The sequence below is a fragment of the Cyprinus carpio genome, chromosome B1 (genome assembly GCF_018340385.1).
Source record: "Cyprinus carpio isolate SPL01 chromosome B1, ASM1834038v1, whole genome shotgun sequence".
Lineage (NCBI taxonomy): Eukaryota > Metazoa > Chordata > Actinopteri > Cypriniformes > Cyprinidae > Cyprinus > Cyprinus carpio.
The window spans coordinates 26,481,763-26,503,924 of NC_056597.1; the positions used below are offsets into that span (position 1 = coordinate 26,481,763).

The 22,162-nt window shown below is 37.3% G+C and overlaps 1 pseudogene; it reads left to right on the forward strand.

The window, feature by feature from the left end:
• Positions 1 to 739: 739 nt before the first annotated feature.
• On the forward strand, positions 740 to 12,138 carry LOC122135777 (annotated as a pseudogene).
• Positions 12,139 to 22,162: the final 10,024 nt, after the last annotated feature.

Sequence of the window (22,162 nt, forward strand, 5' to 3'; positions counted from 1 at the left end):
GATAGCTCGATAGAAGATAGATAGATTAGTAGATTAGATAGAGAGAATATATCGATAGAATAGTAAGATAGATAGATCAGAAGATTTCTTATTCTTATTTATTGCAATGAATTCAGACAATTTTTCGTGTAAAACAGTATCAAAAAATCCAACAAGGTGCATTTAATGATCGCTTTAGCAGGTGCAATCCAAGATCTGACCAAATGAGGGCAACTCAAAAAGAACTACTTACTTTGGTACTCTCTGCCTTAATCATATTTAAAAACTACAAGCACTCTTACACTTCACACAAACCATAGCTATGTTGTTCCGGTGACTCTTGCGCTTTTTGTTACAAATTTGAACAACTATTCATTTTCACACAGGAATTACTTACGCGGACCAATGCTTCAATGAACGAGCGCTCGTGCGTAAGCGGAAACAACGACGTTAATATCAGTGCTGGTTTGGGGCCATCAGTGCAGGCTGTTGCCAGTGTTAGACGTCATTTTCGTTTCAGGAATACATCACGGGTTTGCTAGCCAACAATATGCAGGTACATGTTCATGGTGCACTAGATCGTTGGCCGAACAGTAGCCTGTGTTTGCTTGATGGGTGTTGGAGGGACGCTGCTTGTGCAGGCAAGTCGAAAGTGGAAGCATGACGGCACTGAGGCTGAGACGCCGAAACGTTTTTGAGCTCCAAAAAGCACCGCAGTTGATGATCAAAGGCACCGCACGACGCGGTTACATCTGTTGCCATGCAGCAGTCAGAGAGCGGCGGAGGGGCTGCGACTGTCTGACGTCCAGCTCAACCAACAAGCCAACGCGCTCATCGCGTGTAAAGTGCCAGAAGAGGTCTTTAATGAAGCAGCAGCTAAACGGTAGGCGTGAATTCGCTCTGCTGTTACCCGCGGATTATCACCCGCTTTAACGCAGCAATCAGAACCGATTCCGCGGAAGTGGTTGTTCCATCAAAGTAGTAAGGCCTGGTGGGGCATGAAGCATTGCAACATCAAAAAGCTTTTATTTATGTAATGGTAAAAACCCTTTTTTTCATGCCACCTGTTTTTTTTTCGACATGCCGGGTACTGCGTGTGTTGGGACATGGCCTTTGTCGAATGGGAGGTGCGTATGCACCACAATAATACTACATTGTTTTGGACATTTTACTTTGGGATCTGTGATGTCTTTTCTACCTTCTTTTACTAAACATACACCAAAAAAGTGCCATGGCACTGCCCTGTTCTCTTGGACATTATACTATGGTATTTTGGAAATTGATAAATTTATTTATTTATTTATTTATTTTATTTTGGACATGTTACCACAGTAAAAAAAAATTAAGGGTGCACACCTGTAAATCTACATTAATTTAGGTATGAAGGTATGAAGGCAGGCATCTACGTGTATTTGTAAACATGCGGTTCTGTGGTTAATAGAAAATACATTGCGATTTCGCTTACCTTAGTCATATTGTAAAACACTCCATGCCCTCACTACTAAACCTAAACCTTACTGTGCCCACTGTAGGAGCCACACAGAATTCATTTTATGTAGAATCTGCATTACATGTATAACCATTTATACATAATGTTTATTAGAGTTTTTCTTCATCAGATTTTGTAGAAAATATAGCCATGCATCAGTGTATCAGCCAATGGATGCTCTGCAGTGAATGGTGTGCCATCCAGAATGAGAGTCCAAACAGCTGATAAAAAACATCACAAGAATCCAACAGGTAATCCACACCAATCCAGTTCATCAGTTCACTCGGAGAAAGAAGACACAAGCTGGCTAATTAGTAAGAAACAATTCCATGATTAAGATGTTTGTAAAGGTGTCACACAGAACCCAGGCCCGGAAATGCAACAAAAAACTGGTGCTGCGGAAAACAAAGGGTTGTTCTTTACACTACCATTGAGACAAATTTTAAACCAAAGGATGGATGTTATAGACTTTTCAGAAGACTCTTAAAGAATTGTCTGATCGATTTACTCATATACTAACTTCATTACGATATCATCTCTGATGACCCCCTTTAACTTCAAACTATTGCTTCTGGGTGTAAACCTTCTGTCCAAGTCCATTTAATCCCATATATAACACTTCCTCCAGTGAAAAAGTGTTCTGGGTTGATTTCAGGAGAGGCTATTTGCACAGATCAAGCAACGTTTACAAGCCAAATTACGGCTCTAAACAAACATGCGGCTGGTTTTGTTGTGGAGCAACGACACATGATATGGAACATTTTCAGGAGGAAGAAGGGAAAGTGTTTATTTGGACTCGTATTTTAGCCAGAAGCGATGGTTATGAAGGTTAAAAAGGTCTCAATAATGGGATTTGTTTCTTACAAAACATGCAAGCTTTTGTTGAAAGTGATGACTGGGAGCAGTGTGGGATTACTTGTGTTTTTATCAGCTTTTGGGCCGGCCACCATTCCACTGCACAGCTGTTATGTAGTGATGAAATGCTAAATTTCTCTTCGGCCCGACCCTTCACCTGTTTTAGTGGAACAACTCTACAGCACACAGAAGGAGGAGCAGTTGATGCATTCTTAGATGTATAGCACCAATGATTATCGATTGCAGTTAATACTAAGTTTGAGCAGAAAGTAATCCTGATGCCGACTTCAAAATCTCAGTGGTGGTGCTTCGTTTAGTGATGTGATTCTTAACCAAAACACAGTCCATTTCCAATCTTCTCCCTCATTTCATGAGCTAATTAATATGACTATGACCCGTTGAGATTTTTTTCTCTGTTTGGTGAGCGGGGTTTGAAAGCTTCCACAAATGCCATGGCTTATTTTTAGCCTCACCACACTGCTATGCCGCTACACAAAAAGGCGTTCAGCGAGGAACCAGGACTCCTAGAAATATCCTTGACCCAGCTGCTCTCATGACAAAGAGTTGCATTGCATTTTTTTCCCCACTAAGGTCAAAGCACGCCAGCCCGCTGTCATAGCTTGATATTTTATCTCTTGAAGCCTGAAGACCACTTATGAAACATTTGTTTTTCTCTGCGGTGCATGGACTTTCATCCCGGTATTTGTTTTAAAATCAGGCTTATTATGTAATCTCGCCATTTCCAAAGAGGTCTATTTATAGCAGGAGGGAACTTGGATTTTAAGTGTGGAATTTGAAACTAGCCCATAAAAAACAATGGAAAAATGTGTTGGCGAAGCGAAGGCCAGGTTTCTGTCAGGCTTACTAAATATAATAAAACAAGCTGTGCTTTTCCATTCAGGACAGAGCACTGCACAAAATCTGATGTAAAGGTCGAAAGTCGCTCATTGTTTTTTTTTAGCGCTCCGGTTTGTTATATGGAAAAGCACGTAACATGCTGAATGGTCATTCTGTATCTTGTAGGTCTTCCCTTGAAATGATAGTTCATTCATAAATGAAAATTGTTATTCCAAACTGTATGAATTTCTCTGTTCATCAGAGCGCAAAAAGAAGGACATACAGGTAGCGTGAAATTAATCGTAAGGTCTTCTGAAGTGGATGAGCGCTTTATATGATGAACAGAATACCAGTTTAAGCCTTTATTCACCCTCAAATTAAAATAATTTGAGCATTGCATTTCCACATTTGATGTAGTTCTTTAGTGTAACCGTGTTTGGAAATGGACAATGAGCAAATGATGACAGAAAGTTCATTTTTGGAGTTAACTATTCCCTTGTTTTATACAGACCAACGACCTAAGCAACCTACACTGCGATTGAGTCTGTATGTTGTTGTTTTTTTTCAAAGTGGTCTTCTGCTCACCAAGGCTGCACTAATTTTTTTTTATCAAAAAATACAGTAAAATTGTGAGATATACAATTTAAAATAGCTTTTTGTTTTTCTATGTGAATATATCTGTTAACACGTGTAATTTATTTCTGTGATGCACAGCTGTATTTTACAGCATCATTACTCAAGTCTTCAGTGTAACATGATCTTCAGAAAATCATTCTAATATGCTGCTCAAAGAAACATTTTGATTGGTTATCAATCTTAAAAAAATAATAAATACATTTTGTTGAAACCCGGATACATTTATTTTTCAGGATCACAGATGAACTAGAAAGTTTGTAACATATTAAATGTCTTGAAACGTTGCTTTTAAACAATTCAAAAAATCTTACTGACCTTTCGCATGTGTTATGGTTAAAGTATTAGACATTTTCAGGTCACTTTATTCCACCAAGCTTGTTTTGAGAGGTAAACCTTCACCTGTTTCTGTGTTTGTAGCGTAATGTCTGCCTGGCTGATGTTTTGACAGCTCTACTTTCACCAAACATCATCATTTTAATCATTATTAAAGAGCCAAGTGAAAACTGTACCAGAGAGAATACTGTACCAGTACCATTCAGCCAACGGGGAAATGTTGGAGCTGTCCGGCATTATGGCTGGAGCGCACATGTGACTCGGCTTGTTGTCCCGGATTGACCCTGTCCCGTATGCCTGAGTGCTCTGCGTCTGTTCCCTCCAGTGCAGTCACCGTAAACCTGGGTTCTGTGTTCTTCTCTTGTTCACCTTTTATAGCAGAAAACTGTGACTAGATGTTGGAAGCCTAATGCAGATGGTGTGTCCCCACTATGTCTGCGTGTGCCACAGGGCAGATGACATGAAAGACTTGAAGCGGAGGCATAAAGTGGAAGCATGTACTAAAGTTTTATGCCTTAGATACAGTAATTACAGGTTAATTAGGGTATACATTATGAAGGACTGGGCTTAGGCTGTCTGTGTTGATCAGAATCAGTTGAAAAATGCAAGCCCAGAATAAATGATGCATGCTCTGAGCACCTCCGCACCTATTGCAACGTAGCCTATAGGTTTGTTTTTTTAACGGTATAAATAAATGCATTATGCCAGCCTAAAGCAGAACTAAACAGTCTGTTATAAGTCCAGCCTAACTTGCCACTTCAGAAGCGCTTCTGTGCCACCTTACAGTTGTAAATTAAGCAGTTAGATAAAACGTTTGTCAAGCACCACCAAAAGGCGGAGTTAAGCGCCGTAGTTGCTTAGGGTATTCTGGGTGGTTGCTAGGGTGTTGCTATTGTATTGCTAAGGTGTTCTGGAGTTGGCTAGGGTGTTGCTGCATGCTGCTGCTAGGGTGATTTGGGTAGTTGTGTACTAGGCCGGTTGCTAGATCGCTCTGGGATTGTTGCTTGGGTATTCTATGTGGTTTCTAGGATACATTATGGTGGTTACTTAGGGTTGTTTTGGGTGGTTTCTACCAGGCATTTGCTCTAGATGGTTTCAAAGGTGTTCCAAGTGGCTGCTAGGAGGCTGCTTAGAGTGTTGCTAAGGCCAGATGCTAGGGCCATCTCTGTGGTTGCTAGGGTGCGTTGCTATGTGGTTGCACTAAGGTTTCTGGGGAGTGCCCCCCAAAGGGAGGTTGCTAGGGTGTTGCTATTGGTGGCTTAGTGTTTGGTTGCAAGGAGGTGCTCGGGTATTGCTACATGCTTGCTAGGTGATCTGGTGGTGTGTTAATAGGCACAGTAGGCAGTTGCTAGATCGCTCTGGATGGTTGCTATGCCGTTTGCTAGTGTTCTGATGGGTTGCCAGAGTGTTATATACGTTGCTGGTTGTGTGTGTGATTGGTATGTGGGTTGATTGGGTGTCGGGGGTTGCTAGGGTGTTGCTATGCAGTTGCTAACGGTGTTTCTGGAGTGCTAGGGTGTTGCTGCATGTTGCTAGGGTTGGGTGTTCTGATGGGTTCTTGCTAGGGTGAGTGTTACTATACAGTTGCTGGTGGTGATTTGGTATGTGGTTGCTTGGTATGTGTACTCTGGGTGGTTTCTAATAGGCATTTGCTCTAGAGGCAGCTGCTAGGTTGCTCTGAATTGTTTGCTATGCTGTTGCTAGGGGTGTTGCTGTGTGGTCAGTGGTTTCTGGGAGGAGGGTTGCTAAAGTGTTGCTGTGTATTCTGTGTGGGTTGCTAGGGAATTGTCAATCTGGCAGTTACTGGGGAGGCACAGTACTCGCCTGGATGGTGTCCTAATGGGTGGTTGCTAGGAGTTGTCTGTGTGGTTTCTAGGGTGCTCTGGAGGGTTTCTCTGTTGCTATGCTGTTTGTTCTGAGTTGTTACTAGGGTGTTGCTATTGCAGTTGCTAGAGTGGTTTGATTGGTTGCTGAAATGTTGCGGTGTGGTTGCTAGGTGTTGCCTATGCAGCTTTACTTCAGGTTTCTGTTGGTTGCTGTGCAGTTTAAGTAAAATGTCAATGTTATAATAAATAAAAAAAAATTAGGGAAGTGGCATCAAAGACAAATAATGCATATGAGAATTATCATTTCGCAGTTATTATGAACAGGAACAGGAATTGCGGTAAAGCATTTAAACAAATTGCCATGCGGTAATAAGAATGTCATTTAAATCCCTGCCATTGAAGTAGTTAAACTGTCAGTCTAGACTAATGTAGCTATTAGGTAAATGGCTTCATATGTTCCATCTTCATGCTCTTCTGTGCAGCTGGATATAAATATCAGTTGCGGGCGTATGTGTCCCCTCTCACATTCCGCACAACTATACGCTGTCTAACCTCAACTGCTCTTTGCGATAACACCCATCTACTGTCAGGCTTCCCTTTGCAGTTTTTTCCCATCACTTATTCGGTTCCATATTTCCATTTTTGTCCATTGAGTCAGAGATTGGCCGTCCTTCCACAGCGAGAACACAAACCGCTGCTCGATCGGTGTAATATTCAGACAAGACTCAACAGGATTACTACTAACCATGGCAAGTCTTGTTACCATTCAACCACATTCACCACATCCACAACATAGAGTGAAGTTCACAGCATTGTCAGCTTGTTTTTCTGTTGCCATTGTTGTTAAATGGTTCCCACGTCTCATGTAGATAAACAGAGACATGGACAGGGGGTTTTTAAAAACTGTTACTAGAATATCTTTGCACAAAACAAAAGTTGTTCACAAGGCTGTAGCAATGATGATTTGTGGGCAAATGAGTCAGATCAGTATATTGAACCAGTTCACATTATTAATCCTTAGGCAAAAATGATCTGAGTCTGAATCAAATGATTTTTAAAAATGGTTGTAAAAAGTGTAGTTGGCACGTGCAATCTGTTAGTAATGGTTATAATATATCCCAGTTTTCTTAAAAATACCAAAATCAGTTTTGCACCAAAAGGGCATGCTAACGCAGCGGTAAAAGTGATTCAGGAGATACCACGCAAGGGACTCTAAAATCAATGCAATTATACAGCAAATACTGTAAATAACAGAAAAGGTAAAACAAAACAACCTAATGTACTTCACTGATAAGAAAAAGAAACAGAAGATCTAAATAATGTGAAATAAACAGAATGTGATATTTCATGCAGGGGATTTTTGGAATGTCCTTTTTTACTGTAAATTATATGGTAATTCACTTGCAAAAACCATACATTTCAGAGTATTTTTATCATGATCTAATGGTTGCTATGGTTACTTTACACCTAACTAATTAACAAGTAATTAACCATTGTTTACAAATTTGGTGAGAATGATTTTTTATTTTTTATTTGCTGTTGTGTCACTATATATTTTTGGTAATTCATTCGGACACAAATCCTAAATTTTACAGTATTTTACCGAGTAATTGCATGTAGTGGTAAACCGTATCTGGTAAGGTTACTTACAGTTACTTATCAATGGTTATTTATAGGGTTTTTATCCATTTTTCTTGTTGTAATAATGGACCTTTTGTGGTCAGTTGTGATTTCATCTTGCAAAACCAACAGAAAAAATGTGCCTTAAATATTCAACCAGTAAAAAATTACAGAATCATACGATGTTAAGAGTTTTACTATTTTTTGCGACATTACTTTTTTCCACTGTCAGAAGTATATGGTTAGCTCCGACTACGCACAAAAACAAAACGTCAATTTTTTTTTTCAGTGGTTTTCCCCAAGTAAACATGATAATGTTAAGCCATTTATATTTTTTGTCAGGGTAAGGGCATGAATAAAAGTTAACCAATTAACAAGGTTTTTATCATATTGCGAATGTTTTTTACTGTAATAGTATATGTAATTCACCTTGCACTAAGCCATACATTTCGAGACAAATATTTTACGCGAAGTACCCAAATGACAAAATAGTGGCAATGTTAAACCATTAAACGTTCTTTTTTCATAAGCTTACTTACGACCAGCCACAACAAAGGTTAACACACATGACCAGCATTTTTGCTAGTGCTTTTTCTGTAGAATGTTACACACGCTGCTTGCTTTATAGGGTAGTCTAGTATTACTGAAATAGTTTTGGTATCCAGGTATTAGTTCCTTCGTTTTATGGCACGGAAGTAACCAGGTTAAACCTGGGTGTGTTAGCCAGTGTGTTCAGCTGTTCAAATAACTTATCGTTAGGATAAGGGGTGTATTAATTACTGATGGAACACGTCGGAGACAGGTAGGATTGCCAAAGGCCTTGTGGAAACATGTGAGGGGAGCGTATGAGGATGGTTGGACTGTGGCCCACAGCTGAACTGATGTCATGAGTGTCCAGTTCCTCATTAGGAAATTAGTCAGCACCTGAAGAGTGAGAGACAGACCGATGCGAGCGAGAGAGATGAGGGAATGAACGGAGAACAGAGGCTGAAGGTTAGGAAGGTATAGAGAGAGAGAGAGAGAGGCGGTGCTCAAGCAGCTCTTACTATAAGCCAGACAGCAGATCAAATGCACGTAAAGCCGTGACCTGCGCAGCACTGCTGATTGCGTGCTAGAACTTCTGGCTGGCACGTTCCTTGGAGGAATGCATGCAAATTTGCCACTTCATTACAGGGAGCTCTCTATTCTTCTGAAATGAATTATGCATCTTAAGACTACAAAGTGCAATATCTTCTGCCTGGTTGCTACACCGGATGACCATGAGATATTCAGTCAGCCACAGATTTCGGGTTAAGACTGAAGTGTTAGTGAGATGAACAAGTCAAGGTTTATTGGCATAATCGGATGCATTTCTCTTTCAGGGGTTCTGGTTGCTAAGTTACACTCAAACTAATCATTGCTCGTTTTTTGTGTTTTTACATTTACATTAGCTTAAAGGTTTGGATTCTTTCATTACTCTAATGCCTAACTAATCTGCTCATGTTTGTCTGATTTGTTCTTGAGTTCTTCGTCCAAGCTATCTGTGTTTAATGGCTTGTCTGCTATAGAGACTATCTGACACAAAAAGAGTAAAGGCTTGACAACAGAATGCTTGGTTTACATGTTTTATGAAAGCTCGATTTCTATTTTAGAGTTTAGGGTTAGTTAGGATTATAGTTTTGGGAGGAACGTGTATAGGAACTTTCAGCAAGGATGCATTAAATTGATCAAAGGTGACAGTAAAGGCACTTTATAATGTTACCAGGAAGATTCATAAAGATGGTTTGAACTTTCTATTCATTCAAAGTATCTTAAAAAATAAAAAAATGATGATGAAATGGCGCTTAATTTTCTGTATTTTCTAGTTTTTCTTTATTTTGCATCATCAGGAAAGCCGTTTGGAAGCTTTGTTCCGTGCATTTGATCCCAGACGTCGTTCCAGTTCTTCAAAAAGCTTTCAGACGGGTTCGGATCAAACTTCACCGATGCTGTGCTGGCAGGCAATCCCGAGGCACCGAAGTCAAATCCATAAGAGTGACTTCAATGGAAAGGAGATGCGTCTGTATTTCGCTCAGGTAAATAACCCTCACAAAGAAATAATAACATATAAAGACTAGCATGGTACTTTTGTTGAAAAGAGAGCCTTGATTCATTATATTTTATTATATTGTTCATGGTCTTACATCTTAAAGGAATGGTTCATCCAAGATGTAGGATGAGGTAAATGTAACATTACATGACTTGACCCACGCAATGGATGCTCTGCCAGGTGGAATGGGTGCCGTCAGAATGAGAGTCAAAACAGCTGATAAAAACATCACACTAAATCCAAAAGTAATACACAGCACTCCAGTCCATCATGTGCACATCTGGAGAATGAGAAAAGCTGAGGTGTTTTTCAAAAAAACAAAAACAAATCCGTCAAGGTCCTGTTTTAACAATGTATTCGATTCGGCATATGAAGTCCTGTATCCATAATTAAAGCTCCCTCCATTGGAAACAGCGGGTCTATTCTGAATCAGGAGCATATAATCTGCACAGCTCAAGTGCTGCTTTACAAGGTAAAAATGGTACAAAAACATCTCTAAACAATGTGTGGTGGGTGGATTTTGTATGAGAGACACAGAAGATGGACTTTTTCACTGGAGGAAGTTTTATAATGGATTATAGACTTGCATTTTAGCCGGAAGCAACGGTTTAAAGTTAAAACATCTTAATGCTGGGTTTGTTTCAGCTTTTGTCTTCACAAGATGTTAACTGAGGGACTGGAGTGCTGTGGATTACTTGTGGGGGGATTATGTGTGATGTTTTTATCAGCTGTTTGGACTCTCCAACTTTGACGGCAACCATTAACATCCATTGTCTGAGCAAGTGATACATTGCGACATTTCTACAAATCTGATGAAGAAACCAATACTCATCTACATCTCGTATAACCCAGGGAGGGTGAGAAACATTAAAGCAAATCGTTATTTTTGTGTTTGATTTTCATGAATGGCATGAATTGTTAAAATGTATACTTTAATGCATTGTCAGTCGCTTTGTAGGAAAGGCATTTTCCTAAATGTAAATGCAAAAGTTTGTTGCCTCTTTCTGATTTGTTTGTTTCCTCTTCTCCCGTACAGTCAGTTACATATCGGCAGTCCTCGTCTTGAGCATCCTAAACCAGAGAAGCAGTTCCTCATCTCTCCTCCAGCGTCGCCCCCTGTAGGCTGGGCGCAAGTTCGCAGGGACGCTAGGCCGGCATCAAACTATAGACCTGCTGCGTGCTGTGTCTAAACTTGGACCAAGGTAACAACCTATTTACCCTCATTTCCAGGGTATTACCTTGAGACTAAAACCTTTTTAGAGTGCTGAACATATATATATCTGCAACATTATGCTGTGTATACCAGTCAGTTAAGGAGTTTTGAAACATTTTATTTTCCGTTCAAAATGGGACTGTAAAGACATTTACACTGACAAACTGTTTTGGAAATAATTAAGATGTTTTGATGTAACTGAATAGAAGTCTTTTCTGCCTCAAGCAAGGCTGTGTTTAATTGATCAAAACATACAGTAAAAATTTGAAATATTATGGAATTTTTAAAACAGCTGTTTTCTGTGTGAATATCTGTTTAAAACTGTAATTTATTTCTGTGATCAAAAAGCTGATATTTTCAGCATCATTACTTAATCTTTCAGTGTCACAAGATCTTACAGAAATCATTCTAATAATATGATGATTTGCTGCTCGAGAAACATTTCTGATTAGTTTCAATGTTGAAACACAGTTGTGCTGCACAATATTCTGGTGAAACTGTGATGCATGTTATTTTCAGGATTCACAGATGAATAGAAAAGTAAAAACAAAAGAGCACTTATTGAAATAGAAACATTTGGTAGCACCGTATGTAAATGTCATGTACTGTCACCTCTTGATAATTTAGTGTTTCTTTTTTGTTGTTTGTTTAAATCATATGTACCAAAAGAATCCTGGAAAAAATAAAATAGTATTACAATATTATTATAATATTACGCTTTCACCAATATATTGTGCAGCAAGACTGTTTGCAACATTGATATAATCAGAAATGTTTCTTGAGCAGCAAATCAGTCATATTCGAATGATTTCTTGAAGATCAGGTGAACTGAAGACTGGAGTGTGATGCTGAAAATACAGCTAGCACATCACAGAAATAAATTGACATTTTACAACTCGTTCAAATAGAAAAAACAGTTATTTAAATGTAATATTATTTCACAATATTACAGTTTGTACTGTATTTTAATCAAATAAATGCTAGCACCCAGTTGAACAGAAACTTTTTTTTACATTTTTTTAACTTGTTTTTTATTCTGTATCAGTACAAATTATAGTGAATAATTGACTGTTTGCAATGTTTTCAGTATTTTTAGGGAGAACAATACGAGCTCCACACTGGAACCACCAACCCACCCAGTATCTGTGATCGTACATGTCTGTGAGGACGACAGCTCCGACAGCGAAGACGAGACCGGGAGGGCGGCATACGTGCGCGACCCAAGATCATCCAGACCCGCCGCCCAGACTACGTCCCGTCCGTCAACCAGGTGAGCGGCTGATTCTGGGCCAGTTTCATCTTTACAAACCAACAACTGGGAATAAACTAGGAAGAATGCGGTCATGCAGTTCGTCATCCTAGAAACAACGGGGAGGCTGGCGGAGCATCAGATCCTCTTCATAGTTAGCGCAGGGAGTCGCCCATCCTCATATCTCGCATTTCATTTCTTAACATCCATATCTGATGGAGGCAGGGACTTGAGGCACTTGGGAGAGTTTTCTCCTCAGTCTTACGAATGAATTATTTGCTTTGACGTCACAACTGTGTATTTTAATAATCCAAGAGAGGGGAAAAAAGCGGCGGGTTTTTTATAAAACCTGAAGGAGTTTCGTTTAGCACAAACAAACTAACATCGTTGTCTGAGGTGTGTATCGTTCGGGGCCACTAACATGTACTCATCGCCCATATCATGTATCGTCTCTACGTTTAGTCAGTTTAAGCACTCGTACAGTCTTTGAAAAAGTAATTATTATTGTTGCGAAGTTCTTCACGAGCTCTCTCCAAGTAGTTAGCACCCTTAAAAAAATTAGAGCCTTTATAATGTGCGTAAACTGACAAACAACACAGACAGTAACGTTGTCTGTATATCGAGCGCAACTGTGAACGCCAACTTTCCCGCCCTTTTTTTTCCATGTATAAACCACGGTTGATTTCCTATACAAAAAATATATTGTAAAATGGATAAAAAAGACACTTGCACTAAATGGTGTACTTGTATTTATAAATAAAATGTTGGGCTCTAAATAATTGGCTCCATGTAAAAATAAGAACGGACAGTATTGACATATATTGAATGAAAATAAATAAAAGTTGCAAACAAACTTTTCATCTCAGACAATTAGTAGTAAATGTTCAAAATGACACCATTAAATGTTAAAATTTTAATTAAAATAAACATAAAAAATAGAATTTTTCTTGTAGTGTAATCAACCATCTTTTTATTTACAACTTTAAAAGAAGAAACAAAAGTTGGCTGTATCGATTAATTAAATAAATAACATCATTGATTATACATTGAAACAAATTTGGTTCAAAAACAATTTTTACTTAGAAAATGCAAAACAAACATATTACAAAGAAAAACAGCAAGTAAACTAAATTAAATGAGATTTTTAAGAAGAAAAACTACAAACAGAACTCTCTTCTTTTATTCATTTTAGGACATTTTTTCTTATGAAATGTACTAAAAATCATCAGCTTTGAAAAACAATTTTACAGGTTACATTAATCAGCTGGATGTGTAAGCTCAAAAAATATTGACTAGATAATTGGCTTGCATGTATCAATAAAATTAACTACAAATAAAAAAGAATTACAACAAAAAAAGAATTGGGTAGAAAGAATTTCCACTAGTACAATTTTACAGTTACGAAAGAAACTACATGTAATTTTACAATTTAATATTAAACATGAAATTTGTTGAAAGTTAGAAAAACTAAACTAACACTAGTCATTTGCAGTGCACATGGGAGTGTGTGAGCAGTCGCGTTTTAAACCTGTTTTGGTATGATTCCAGCATTTCCATCTTAAACAGCGACTTTTTCTGATGAATGAAACTGAATCGATTTTTAAAAGAAATAACTGATAATAAATGTAAACCAACAGACGCACAGTATGATCGCACAGCCCAAATCAGTCATTTATGAAGCAGAAAACAGGAACTGAATGTTTCCTCTGGCAGACGCCCTCACCGTTACGCGCTCTGTTGACTTGTCCCATTGAACCGCTCTGTTGTGCTCTACTGTCTTTGGACGGAATGTTGTACTCTTTCCATTTACGGTAGGAGACGTTTTCTACTGTCAAACCAGTGATTTTAAGCAACCTTACACCATATTGTGTTATATTTGATTGTATGTGATATGTAGCCAAGATCTTAAAACAATAAAAATAAAAACTTGAGGATTTCTATCAACAACAACAACAACACAAAGTTAGATCGTTTAGGTAGCCAAAAATATAGCGAGGGAGGCAGGGAGCATTTAATTTATTGGAAGCCATAACCTCCATTTAATACAAGTAGGCTTGACCAAAAGAAACTGGAAAATCTAAGTTGTTTTTTATTCCGTTGTTTGATGAGGCAGGTAGGCTTGTTCTCGGACTTAACCGAAGATATGAAAATTTCATTGCGTTTTGTCTTTTCTGCGTGATGATCTGCAGGCCTCCGCCGCCAAGCTAAGTTAGCATGATTTCTGCTTCATAATTAGTAAAATTGGCTTCAAATGACGTTTCGTCAGGATGGCAAACACATACATCAGGCAACATGATGCGTTTTTAGCTCTGTTGCTCGAAGTCACTTTATCATACTTCCTACAGGAGGTTCCATGAAAGTATGCAACCCGAAAAATACTATCTTTATAATTCAAGAGCGAGCACCATTTACTATCTGTTGAATTTCAATGACTCCTAATATAGCAAATTGAAAATAATTAATAACCTGTTATACATGCATATAGGCGATTTTTGTACATTTATTCGCTTTGATAGTGCATGTCACGTACGGACCAAATAATAAGAGTATTATAATAATTTTTTTTTGATGCCAGTGGTAGTATATTGAACTTATAGGTATTAGTTCTACATAGTATCTATTCTATGCATTGTACTTCAATATTAATTTTAACATCTATCGATAGAATCGTTATTACCTATAGAGCTTATTTTTTATCCTAACAATTTTATGTTAATGAATGTTTAGCTAAGTAACAATAGTTTACCTGGTTTCAACCGATTCTATGACTCGCCGTCCAAGAAGGGGATTTTTGTTTGCAATAATAAGACAGGTAATGTGTGTTGTCTCTACTTTTTGTTGTATATTATTTCTACTTTCTCACCAGTCAAGACACACACCACTATACAGTTAGTATATTTGGATATTGTACGTCTATATATGCATATTAATCATTTTATATAAATAGATTGTTATTAATATATAAACAACCAGGTTTAAAAGAATAAAAACAAAAAAAAAACACAAAAAAAAACATAGAGAGAAAAAAAAAAAAAAAGAAAAAAAAATACAAAAAAAAAAAGAAAGAAATATATAATACCATAGTGGTGATTAATCAATATATGCCACACGCACATATACTATATTAATGTTAAACAAAAACTGTGGATTAGGAGTGCTTGGGAGGCCTGGTGAATGCGAAGTAATATAATTGACAGCACTAATATATAAAGGTAATTTATTAAAGTCGTTATCGGTGGTGTGAATATAATATTAAGAAATAGTTAAATTTTAAATTTTAATTTAATACCTAGAAGTAGATAATCCTCTTGTGGTGGGATTCATTTGTTTCAATTCTTCATATTACATTTCATACAACTGAGGGGATTCTTGGTCTTTTATCCACTAGGTTTCAGACCTCAAGCATGTCTAAAACTTTTACATCCAAGTGGAAGTGTCATTTATAGAGGTTCTGTTTCACGGAATATGCGCAAAAAATGATATGAGAGGGGTATTGGGCTTTAACAGGTCCGATTACGGTGTAACCTGGTCCTGCTCAGAATTTCATTTCTCTGCAGCTGTCCCAAAGGCTCGCTTTTCATGCGAGTAAGTGGATCTGTACAGCGCCCAACCCTTGCTGGTCATGCACACACCAACCCTATGTAAATGCCAGTTTTTAAAATAATTACATGCACCAGTCTTTTATACCCGGTTTATTTATACACTATGATGTGTGGTGAGTCTGGATTCATGACTACCACCATTTCGAAACTATTAAAGAGGAACCACAGAAGCCTAATCGGAGTATCATACACCACATTTTATTAACAAGCTTCCGAGCCGAATACATACTAAGAACTGTTGACAAAAAGATAAAGACCTGGTGCGAGCAAAGTCCCATGTCTGCCGATGTCATTGGCAAACATCTGAATCCACCATCCCTGTCATCAAATACACCACGCATTAACCCTTAAAAAGTGGCGAGCGAGCGTATCTGCTGGGGTGTGTGCTGCTACCACACCAGGTAAAAATCATCCTACAAGAGAGTAACGTTTTACAAAAAAAAGTCATGAAATTGTAGACTGGATGGTTTTCCTTATACCTTTTTCGAGTTAACACACACTTTTGGCTCTCAGTTCTGTCAAGTCACACGTTTCTTCACCCGTTTCCTCCCCACGTTCAGTGTCCTTCTTGTCATCGATGCGCTCTGCGTACTTGCAGAGCGGAGTTTCCTCTTAAATCTCACAAATCTCAACTGTTTTCAAGAGCCGCTTCTGCTTTTCTTGCTCTGGTAGAATCTTTGGCTCCAGGCACACCCGCTCCAAACCACAAACACGAGACAGGTCCTTACACGTGCCAGGATGATACACCGCCAAACAACGGCACGTTATTCCCGAATCACCTGACAACACCACAACAATAAAAGATACCATTACAATCCAAACACAAACCACTCATATTCATTCACCAGGACGGTTATTGTTATGACGCTGTAGAATCATCAGCATGAGGCTTGATGATGAACACCAACAAATAAAAGGGTTGGATACATTGTTGCAATCCCTTGTTGTTTCACACGTTTTGTTATGTAACTCAAAAATTTTCAGTTAATTGAAATATTTAGAACAAACCTAAAATTAAAATTTTAAATGCGATTGGCCACTAACTGAAATAATTTTAATGCAAAAATGGCAAAACAAAGTAAATAAAAAGCTAAATTTAAACCTTTATCGTTCAAAAAAAAAAAAAACAAAAAACTAATTTGAAAATGACAAAAGCAATGGCAAACTTAACTAAATGAAAACTGAATGAAAACAAAAACAAAATATGGAATACTACTTAATGTATATTTCATATATTAAAAATGAAACTGTTTGATTACAGTGGTTATTGATACTAAAGTGTTAAAACGTTTCATATATTTTTATTTAAAAAATATTTTATGATGAAGTCAGAGTGAGCAAACAGGTGAATTTAAAATAATTTCAATACTGTAGTTTTCTGTACTGTACTTTATCCAATATTCTATTCCAGCAGACTCTTCTCGTGAATATGGTTTTATTTAGTGATCAGTTTCCTCAATAAGCAGTGAGTGAGCATATGTTTGATTAATTTAGCCTTCTAAAATAATCTCGACTTGCCTAAAATAAAATCTATAGATATAAAACAGTTCAAGCATATAACAATGTTTAAACATTTAACCTAGATAAATGTGCGCTATATCCAATAATCTATGCAGACAGTGCAAGCTAAAGAGCGCTTAGCAGGACATGGAGGCGCCAGCGCGATCACTTCAGTGGATTCGCCGTCATTTTTCCTCATAAAAAGGTAAGACTCAAGTAATACATCATTTGTAACTGTAAAGGGTCTACTTTTTGTGTGCACTCACAATATCAACAAAACAAAAGTACAGAAAACAAACATGAGTGAATGCATGCCACACAGACATGATAAATACAGCTGCAGCTCAAGAAATTAGAGGTCGTGGAAAAGTTCATTTATTTCGTAATTCAACTCAAATTGTATTAACTAATTCAATGCACACAGACTGAATAGTTTAAGTCTTTGTTCTTTGAATTTGAATGATTGTTGGCTTCACATTACAAAAACCCACCAATTCACTTTCCCCCATCTCAACAAATGAGAATACTAGCAATAAACCAATTATCAAAAAAAAAAAAACAAAACATTTTACGTGAATTGTTGGGTCTTCTGGAAAGTGTGTTCATTTACTGTACTGTACTCTCCGTTGGCTAGGGCTACCTTTTGCTTTAATTACTGCCTTAATTCGGCGTGGCATGAATGTGATCAGTTTGTGGCACTGCTGAGGTGGTATGGAAGCCCAGGTTTCTTTGACAGTGGCCTTGAGCTCATCTGCATTGTTTGGTCTCTTGTTTCTCATTTTTGAGCCAAAATCATCACAATTAAAAGAACCAAAGACTTAAACTACTTCAGTCTGTGTGCACTGAATTTATTTAATACACCAGTTTCACAATTTGAGTTGAATTACTGAAATAAATGAACTTTTCCACAACATTCTAATTTATTGAGATGCACCTGTATATCTATAGAAAGCTTTAAATTAATACTTAACGAAATAAAACAAATCAAAAACTCTGTCATTATAATCATAATCCATAAAGATGCTCTCTCTCTAAAGGCGCATCTAATGAGGAGATGACGAGTCAGGATCAGAAACTGAATCAGCGACACCGACTCAGAAAACACTAGTTATTAGTAATTAATTCAAATATCTCCTTTCTGTTTCCTCCCGATACATTTGTTGTAATTGCTTCTGGAAAAAATTCGGAAAAAGGAGGCAGCTTTTCTGCATTTTTTTTTTACTCTTTGTACAGCAGTTATTGTTCATTATAAATGTATTTTCTTTCTGTTTCCTCCCGAAATAATCTTTGTAATAACAATATACTACTGGTCGATAATTTGCAGTTAATTTTTTTTCTTTTTTTTAAATAAAATCAATGCTTTTATTCGCCAGAGGATAGTATTAAAATTGATAAAAAGTGATAGTAGAAAACTGTGTGAATATACTGTGTGAATTTTTTTATTTTGAATGGTAGGTTCTTTTCTTTATTCATCAAATATATTGAACAGCAGAACTGTTTCCAACACTCATAATAAATCAGGGCTGTTAGATGATTTCCTAATGATCATGTGAATAGACTGGATGTTACATGTGACACTAGAAGGCTTGTGTAATGATGCTGAAAATTCAGCTTTGCATCACAGGAATACATTATTTTTTAAAGAGTATATTCAAATGAAAGCCATATTTTAAGTTGTAATAATATTTCACGAAATATTGTATTTTTTTCTGTATTTTTGATGTGCAGAAATGCAGGTTTGATGAACAGAGACTTCTTTCAAAAGCATTAAAATAGTAATGTTTCCAAACTTTTGGTCTGTACTGTATACAGTATATGTATATTATTATTATTAATGTGTGTGTGTGTGTGTATTATCCTGCTCCCACATCAGCATTTTTTGGTTTATAGAAGAAGGGGTCTACTGGGCTACTTTAGTGTTTCTGCATGACAAGAACAGCTGCTCACACACAAACATATATACACACACACACACACACACACACACACACACACACACACACACACACTATATATAACTGCAGATTAATTCAGTGACTGGCGCACATTATATTGCAGGTTCTCATCAAAACAAACAAACAACGGCATAAAATTACTTCCTTTACAACACTAAAGTACTTAGCATGTTTTGAACACAAGATCACATTTCTGAATATTTACTGTGGCAGTAAGTTATTAGACAGTGACCATAGTATTACCCTGGTTTTCTTGTAAGTAGTTCATCATATAAATGAAAAGAAACACTGGTTTATAATACCATACATTACCACACCCGCACATTAATAAATAAACACAGCTAAGAATACCATGGTAGAACTACAATAACACAGTACTGCTATAGTAAATGTCCAAAAACATGTTACTTTTGTTAATGTAGCGACTGTATCAGTAACGATACAATCAGCGAGAAAAAGCTGACACATTATTACTATCATTAAATATCGTCATGTTACCTTCCAGTTGATCATGATGATGTTTTATTCTGTGGAACGAAGGTAAATCTGTCCGACTCTTGACTCTTCTTCTACTTCTTGTGATTTGATTGGCGGCTGACACTAAACTCAACTCGAGCTTTTTCTATTTATGCGCCACCTGGGTCAGAAAAACGAGCTCTGTGGGCGTTCCAACACACGAACCGAAATTAACTGCGACGAAACGGAAACCAGTTGTGATATCGAATTTCTGAAGTAGGCGGGGCTTTAGTGGCCCGGAATCACTATAAAATACAGACATAATAACCACATAATCTAGATATACAAGTACATGCATATTTTAATTTGTCTCTGGTGACCATTGTTTTCCAGCGCTATGAAAAACTGAATCCGTCGTAATGAACTGGATTTTATAAAACATATATATATATCTTATTATATTATATATATATATATATATATATAATATATCATCTATATTATATATATGATCTACACAATTTCAATTAATAGATTATGTACTTTTATGCATATGTTGTGATTTCTAAGGAGCGCAGTTCGAAAACATAAAATCTCCGAGATCCTGAATGCAGTTTCACAAGTGCAAATTTTGGCTTTCTGTGCTATAAAGCGCCCCCTGGCAGAACAAACGGTATGTTTCGTATTAGATGACAACACTTGCCTCCCAATGCTCGCAATTCTCCAGGTGACCAATCCCGCAGCGCGTCCAGGTCACGTGATAACGACGCAGCCAACCAGATTGGTCCGTTAAATGGCGTCTAGCAGTTCTAGAAAGCTATGAAACATTCATGGAAGATTTAGAATAAAGGTTTCTAAACTATTTTAAGTCTATCCTAAGCGTTAGAATAACTCTCGGAATAGGGAAAACAAAAGAAAATAAATGTAAATTATTAAAAAAAGATATTAATTATATAATGCAGTGTATATTTAAAAACATGTTTAGTAATGTTACACCACCCTAGATTTGAGAGTTATTGGAGTAACGGAATAATAACAAATATAAGAAATTAATTGAAAAATATTGAAAATAATATTTATATGCTATATTTGAGAATTAGGTGCAAATAATTCGGAAGATAATCTAAAACTACCATTTAAAATACTGAAAAATAGTTTAATATATTATATGATATGTATATTTATATTATATATATTATATTATATGATATTATATTAATTAGTGTAATGGTAATGTACATTTTTGGAAAATACTTTTAATGTCCGTTTTAATGTCATTTTTGTATGTTTTTATAGCAAATACAAAGCAACCTTTAGAGGGCACAACAACATTACAATTGGCTGAGAGAGTCTATTTGTGTGTGTGTGTGTGTGTGTGTGTGTGTGTGTGTGTGTGTGTGTGTGTGTGTGTGTGTGTTTATTTATGTAAATACATGGTAAATCGCTGTGGATTTTGAAAGCTCTCTCTCTCCTCTCTCTCTGTTGTGTTTTTAAAAAGTGAGTGAAATGAAAGTGACGGACATCAGCCAAGTATGGTGACCCATACTCAGAAATGAGTTGCTCTGCATTTAACCAATCCGAAGTGCACACACACAGCAGCAGTGAACCACACCCACACACTGTGAACACACACCCGGAGCAAGTGGGCAGCCATTTATGCTGCCGGCGAAAGGGGAGCAGTTGGGGGTTCGGTGCCTTGCTCAAGGCACCTAAGTCATGGTATGAAGGTGAGAGAGAACTGTCCATGCACTCCCCCCACCCCCAATGTTTACAGGCCGAGACCGAACTCACAACCGAGAGTCGATGGGAGCCGACTCTCTAACCATTAGGCCACGACTTCCCCAGATGGTTAAGCATGACCTTTCGGGTTCTGAGTTCCATGATGGTCAGCCTGTTGGAGGAAAAAAAAATAAAACAAAAAAACAACTATATATATATCTAATATGCTATAATATTATATTATAATATATTATAATATATATATATATGGATCTAATATACATATATATATATATATACTATTATATATATAGATTATATATATATATATATATAATATACTATATATATTAATATATACATACATACATACATATTTTGGACATGCAGTTGTTTCATTTGGTTTCCTGCGGGAGCCCCTAACTTCCCCCACACAGTGGTTCAGTCTCCTCTCTGAAACAATTCAGGCGTTTATTCTTGCCATGTGTTTGGAAGGAAGGTTATCGAGTGATGAATCTTGGTGCTGAATCACTCAGCTGAGACAACCACTAATATACATGGGTCTAAAATGTCATGTTCACATGCGAACATAAATGCATAAACTGATAAACAGCCGCCCCATCAAGCTGCTGTCATGATGAAGAAGATGGTCCACCTACGCTGATTTACTTGAATCCTCCTACAGGCCTCAACCACAATCGATCTTCTGGTGAGGTGGAGTGAACACGTGACAAGCGACCAGCAGGGGCCCCCGGTACTTTTGGTTCTTACAAATTAATTACTGACGTGGGTTCTGGGCACCTGTTTGTTGTGCATGATCTTATG